Source organism: Clupea harengus, chromosome 1 (genome assembly GCF_900700415.2).
Source record: "Clupea harengus chromosome 1, Ch_v2.0.2, whole genome shotgun sequence".
Lineage (NCBI taxonomy): Eukaryota > Metazoa > Chordata > Actinopteri > Clupeiformes > Clupeidae > Clupea > Clupea harengus.
In genome coordinates, this window is record NC_045152.1 from 3,094,996 (window position 1) to 3,102,866 (window position 7,871).

Genomic DNA, 7,871 nt, shown 5'->3' on the forward strand with positions numbered 1-7,871 from the left:
GATGGTTTCTGCAATGTTGGAGAAGTTGGAGATTCACACCCACAGCACAAGCATTATGCAATTCTTATTAATGGTACTGTGACATTTTCCCTGTAATCAAATGAAAGTACATCTATCCAGTCCAAGTGAAATGGCAACTTTAATATTCCATAATATTGTTTTAAAAATCTCTTATAAGTGCAAAGTGTGATATCCTGTATACCTTACTCCCTTATATAGTTGTAATAAGATAAGATAAGATGAGATAAACTTTTATTAATCCCGTTAGGGAAATTCAGGTGTTATAGCAGCAAGGTAGTAGGAATCTACTGTTCTGCATTAGACAGAGCTGATCTGCAACAATCTTTCCAACAAAGGACATACTAGTTAAGTGCAGTCATACAGTATACATGAATTAGCATGTTATACCCTGTTTGCAGTGCTATTGTGAAGTGACAGGGCAACACTTCTAGTCCTTTCCGATAGGAAAACCGATAGGGAACTAAAGAACTAAAGCTCTGTATAACTACCACCTCCAGGGCCTGCTGCAAGGGCTGCATTCTGTGTTTCACATTCCCATCGCACGCTTATCTTAAATGCAAGGCCATGTGTAGAGAGAGGAACCCAGGGCCTCCTCATACCCCACCCCACCCCACCTACCTGTTCAGCTTATGGTGATTGCTCACCGCCCCACCCCACCTACCTGTTCAGCTTATGGTGATTGCTCACAGTAAAACACAGAAAAAACTGGTCCTACAGACTGATTAGTGTCACTGATTGATTAGTATGTGTGTCTTTTTTTTCTTGAGGAGTGGCTATTTGGGGGCCAGATATGTGTGTTTGGGTGGGGTGGGGGGTAGGAGAGGGGAAAAGTCTATCCTCTAGCTTGGGGCACTATCAGTTAGCATGCTACACCCAGAATAGTTTAGATACGCACACTAGAAACTAGCTCAGGTATGCACAGTAATTAAGCCATCAGTCGTGCTGCCTCCCACCCTCATGTCCTCCTGCATTGCGACATGGCACACCATCCTCATGGCATTTTCTTTTAATCACCTTGTGTTGTCACTAATGGAGTAAAAAGGAACAATTTTGTGTGTTCCTTTGGGTGTGTATGGTTAGGTGCTTTGGCATGTCACTTAACGAGTCAGTTGGTGTACACAACAAATGGTTGCTTCATGTTGTTCGTTACCACAGCAACCCAACCACAACAGCACAACAGGCCTGTCAGCCTTGTGTCAGTACACTGATAATGTTTTGCTGTGGCCCATTCAGACAGTATGCACAGTATGTGCAGTATCACACTCATAAAGAGGTTTATGGCTTTTATGGCTATTTGGGTAGTGAGTCTGAGTACTGAGTTGTGTGCATGTGTGTGTGTGTGTGTATGTTGGGAAAAGAATAAACACACCCTTGATGGGACAAAGCCTTCATCAAACAGGCCTACACACCTCAAAGTTTACAGGATGAAGGGCAAGCCCCATCAGCTGGCTCTTACTGCCCATGAGGAAACACTACACTGAGTGAAATTCAATTCAATTCAATTCAATTCAATTTTATTTATATAGCACCAAAACACCAAAACCCCAAAACCCCCCTGTTAATCAGGAAGAAACCTTAAGCAGAACCGGGGCACATAAGGGGCCTCGACCATATCAGATCAGATCAGGCCTAGAGGCCTTCTACAGTCATCTACCAACTGTGGGCTATGAAACATTACATGTTTACTCATGTTTCAGTATATTGGAAATCATTTCTCGGCTTGATACATTACCAACCATTACAAAATGTCTGGCAGACAGGGATGCCTGTGGCCTATCTTTGCGGGTTTCAGTATTGGTTTTTAAAACATTCATTACAGTAGCAAGAACAGAAAGGGTGTTGATTGAACATTTTACTAGACATGACATTCAGCAGTAGTTTCTGTTTGCCAAGGGATAGAGACACAAAATGATTACCACAGGGTATCATCAGACTAAAACTAAGGAGAATAAAAATGACTAAAAGTGACTAAAACTAATATGCATTTTCGTCTAAAGACTAAGACTAAGACTAAATCTAAAATAGCTGCCAAAATTAACACTGACACACACACACACACACACAAACACACACACACACACACACACACACACATAAACACACACACACACACACACACACACACACACATATAAACACACACAAACACCAGTGTTAATTTCGTTGACGAAAACTATGACGAAAAATATTCGTTAACGACCTTTTTCCCGGGACTGAGACGAGACTAATGCCCGAATTATAGATCTGCGTCGGTGTCCGTCCGGACACATAGCCACGCCTTGGCAACACCCTTCCCCGTGGTGGAACGCCCATCCGAGCCCATCCGAGCCCTTCGGAGAGCTGGACGGACACCGACGTGCACCTCTCGATTTTTGTAACTTTTTCGGATACGAACGGATAGCGACGGATACCCCCTTGGCTGTGATTGGTCCGCTAACGAAATCATTTCCTAACGACATCATTTCCGGAATCTCACATTTCCTGTTTCATTCCCTATCTGTTCCTATTCTGTTATAGAGTGTGGATCAGCCGAATATTTCTGTCCGAGCCCGGCCTGCGTCCGACAGAGTAGTGCCCGAGCCAGACAGCCATTCAAATATATTGTCGGAATCCAACCAGACATAGTCAATGTCTCAACTGTTCATACTAATGACACATTTACGTATGTTTTTTATGAATAGCCTGTAGACCGTCTCACAAGCTTCTTCTAGTTGATTATGAACAAACATAACAGAAGAGGTCTGAAGATATTTCTGAAACACTTATAAGGACGCTCAAATGACCGCGAATTCATAGGAGAGAATACTATCCCATTCTCACAGGAGACATCACAGCAATCGGAGCATATTTGTCAAACGCGATAAAAGATAGCCCTGCTCTGAAATATTCCCATTCCATACTGAATATTCTGTTTAGATCAAAGGTTTGTTTTCGACACCGTGATATTTCAGATGATGGAACAGTTGAAATGAATGCTCATATACAAAAGCTAACCTTAACGTGAAGTGGAGTTAACTTGCAGCCAACACCATTGCATTACAAACCCTAACACACACACATAATGAGAAAGTAGGCTTATTACACCTGGCGATTATCTCGCCTTTTATCTACCATCTTTGAATAATGTAACTTATAAACACGTCGTTTTAAAGCGCTGTGGCCGTCCTGAAAAGATGTGTCAATAAATGAATTTAATCCATAGAATCCACGTTGACTTCACTACTTATTAAGATATTGTAACAAATCACGGAAGTGTGGAATATTTGTTATGGCTTTTAATTAAACACTAAACACAATACAATGTCAAAATGGCACGGGCTTTATGCCCTGCTACAAGTTATCACGAACAGACTGTGCTACCGTCACACACCTGTATAAACTCCGTCCCAACACAGAACAACGACATGCAATTAGAACAGTAAGGAACATTGTTAAATAACATCGTTGGGCGCTGCATCATAGACATGTATATATGTCTATGCGCTGCATCACATCGAGAAAAGTATGTGCCCGCCGCACGGCATTATGGGGCGACTATGCCAAGTTAAATATGGAATGTTCAATGCCTTATCGCGCTGACTTGTCCCAGCCCTACCCCAGCCCGACAGCAAGTAAAATATTTAGTCCGAACCCCAATGAGTCAATGTCACACATTTACATACGTTTCTTAAGAATAGCCTGCCTTTATTAAACTCGAGCATCAACAGATGAATGATAAATGCACTGGCTCACACAAACAAGCCCCGTTAAACGCACAAGCGGGATATAAGCATATTGAAATGAATTATTCACATTGCAAGAACGGAATGAAATGGCCTACACATTACACACGCTATGCATCTGATATGCCTAAATAAAACTCACGTTATATGCTACACCAGAAGAGGCGCGAATAAAACAAGTCTTACCATTGAAGATTATCTTTTGAAAAATGTAAGTACACGGACACATTCCTTATAAAAGTATCTACATAGTCCAACCATCGATGTTTAATCCATGTTGTGGAGAAAGAGGATGGCATCAATCATATTTCATTAAAGCTTCACACTTCTTACATTGGACATATCAAACAGCCTCATTAGAATCCGCATAGAATATGATGCCATCCGACAGAAATATCTCCACAGGCCTACAGTAAATTTCCCCTCGAGTGTCGTTTTAAACTCTCCAGATGACAGTTTCTTTTTTAAAAAACTTTAAGTGCACAAAGTTCGTTATAAAACGATCTACATAGTCCAACAATCGAGGTTTAATCCATTTACATTTAGTCATTTAGCCGACGCTTTTGTACAGGGGAGAAGCATGTGAAGCAAACACGTTTACTTGACTACTTATTAAGATATTTAAATATGGAATGTTCAATGCCTTGACTACTAAGCAGGAATATCTCCATACAGTAGATTCCCCCTCGTTTTGTATTGTTTTAAACTCTCCAGATGACAGTTTCTTTTTTAACTTATTCCCTGATACCAGTTTGCCTCCTGTAATCGCGTTGTCACAGCTAGGACATAAAAAAAATCCCCGCACACAAGAAGGCTATTATCCTAAATGTGATTTATTTTAGTCTCAAAAACGAACTTCTCCATCACGTGAGGCAGACACGTTGACTTGACTACTTATTAAGATATTTAAATATGGAATGTTCAATGCCTTATCACGCTTATGTTTGAAAGCCATTGTTTTCAGCTTGCAGGTGCTTTTGCCTCTGGCCCAGTTTGTCGGTTTTGACGTTCATCTCTCTCCCCCAGCCATCCAGGTTTAATAAATCCGCGTTGACTACTAAGCAGAAATATCTCCATACAGTAGATTCCCCCTCGTTTTGTATTCTTTTAAACTCTCCAGATGACAGTTTATTTTTTACTTCTTCCCTGATACCAGTTTGCCTCCTGTAATCACGTTGTCACAGATATTTATTTGCCCAGTCAGCTTGTTGGTCTTGACGTTCAGATGTTGCGCCTAAACTATCATATCGTCTCGTCACATGATCAAATAGAGACTTGACATTGGACAACAGCATACATATTACCCAGCAATCATCATTACAAATCTGAATATGACAAAAAATACCAAAGAAAATGAGATAGCATTCATTTCATTGAATCGTTTTTAATAGTTTCTATAGTGTATGTAAGATAAGCATATCATTTTGTTATAGATTGCTACTATTTTTCACACAAATAATACCTACCATGATGGAGATAAGTTTGCCTTTTCAAGTGAATATATAGCGTTAGACAGACTTTCCATTGTAATGTAGTGTGTCTCAAAGACCCATGTGACTACACCTGTTGGTCTTGATGACATGACGGCTGGGAGGAGGGAGATAAACAATCGAAGATTTCTATCACTCAAAGAGGTAGGGTAGTAGCTCGTCTGTGACCAAAAAACCGCTGCTCCACCCACTGTTCTGGCGGTGAATTGTTTTCAACACCCACAGCCGTCGAAGAAGTATAAATCAAAAACAGTACGTCCGAATCCGTCCGAATCTGTTTCCCCGCCCATCCGTAAAACGGACGGACACCGACGCAGATCTATAATTCGGGCTTAAGACGTGACGAAAACGGATCTTTATAAATAAAAACTATGACTAAATCTATTTTAACTTTCGTTGACGAGACGAGACGAGACGAAAATGTTGGTGGTTGACTAAGTCACAACTGTTTTTTTTTCTAAACTTGTATGCACATCATTGGTTGAACGTTGCCCGGTCCTGTATCTATCCCTCCTCCACTCCCTGAGATGCCCCGACATGCAAGTGACGCCCTAACAGACGTTATGATTGCTGAAGTTCAAGCACTCGGTACTGGAAGAAAAATAAGAATAGATATCTGGACAGTCTTTAATTATAACTTGACAGAAAATAAAACACAATGCACCGCAATAACCGGCGAGAAACCTTGTGGCTTCAAAATAGGTGGGAAGAACACAACAAGAGGCACCTGAAAGCGCACAAGACAACCCTGCCATTTATGCCAAGGTAAATGAGCTAGTAACTGTCAAGGATAATTAGCTAATGTTAACTAGTTATTAGAATATATTAGCCAACGTTAAGTTAACTTCAAAAGGGCAGTCGAGTGTATATGTTGTGTCAGCTTGTACAACTAGCTAGTCATTTTCGATTGAAACCTGCCGTTTGGCTTGGCAAATGAGTTCCAAAACGTTTAGCTAGCTAACGTTAGCTAACTATGAGGTAGCATAGCTAAGTTATACTAGCTATCGATTGCTAGCTAAGTTATACTAGCTATCGATAACTAGCTAGTAAACGCATTGCAGAATGGACTATAGGACAGGCCACGCATGACATTAATCAAGAAAAAATAAATGAATACGTGATTGGTTTACATATCCTTGTCTATTTATGTAATTGTTATTATCATTGGCATTACTTTCAACTCTCAAACTATCTGTCTAGCTAAATATGTTGGTTATCAGATTGCACAGCAATTCATATGGAGGATATGTGGTTGATTTAACTAAGGCCAGGTAGGCATAGTAGTTGTATTGTGTTATCACATCATTTGAATCTTCAAAATCTAGACTTGATATTCTCTTATATTTTAATGATAATACTGTTAATTAAGTATTGCCTTAAAATGATTATTTACATTGAATTCATTGGAATTCAGCTGTAGGCATATACTAGGAGATCTGTATTTTAGAGACTAATTGCATCCACAGTTTAAGTACTGCAAGCTTGGCTATTATGCAGTTGTAGACACAACACAAGGGGTCCCCGGGCCTGAGAAGGGAAGTAAAGGAGTTTAATGTGGCTATAAGATGGACTTTCAAATGTGACTAAAACTAGACTAAAATGTAATGAGACTTCGTCGACTAAAACTAGACTAAAATGTTCTGAGTTTTCGTCGACAAAAACTAGACTAAAACTAAGGAGAATAAAAATGACTAAAAGTGACTAAAACTAATATGCATTTTCGTCTAAAGACTAAGACTAAGACTAAATCTAAAATAGCTGCCAAAATTAACACTGACACACACACACACACACACACACACACAAACACACACACACACACACACACATAAACACAAACACACACACACACACACACACATATAAACACACACACACACACACACATATAAACACACACACACACACACACACACACACACACACATAAACACACACACACACACAGCCTCTTCTGCCTCCACTCAAACTGCCGAGTGCCCGCTGCCGGCCACAGACCACAGTCATTTGGCGCATGGGTAGAAAGGGAAAGCTGATGTGTGAGTTGTGGGCCGTTACCAGGACGATTTTATGGTCTCAGGGAAGCTAACGGCCTCACAGCCTCCAGTGTAACTGAGACAGGAATCACAGGCCTCTGTCTGCCTTAGGCTTCTGTCCTTAGTGGGGATTTAAAGACGCTTAATTGCTGTAAGTTTTTAATTACTGCAAGTTCTGTTCACCACCTCTTAATCGTGTTCCTGTGGCCCTAGTAGCATGGCGCTAACACCTCCAGGGTTTAAAGACGCATACGTTTTTGTCTGAAACTACCGGGCTAACTAACTAACAGCCAACAAATCTGCCTGACAGACACCAGCAACACCAACAACTAATGAAGGCTAGCTTTGTTCTAACTGATCATAATATATTTGTATTTATTTGTTTTTTAATTTTATATTTATATTTAAAATGTACATTACATTTCCATTTCCATTACAGTTGCATTTTTTATGGACTAGCAAAGCTACATAGTGAAATGCCCAGGTTGCTTGTGGGCTTATCCTCCCTTCAAACTACCTGATTACCATATTCAATGAAGACAAATTGGGGAATGTGGAATGAGGATGTTTAAACCAGTCATCAATAGAAACATGCACACACT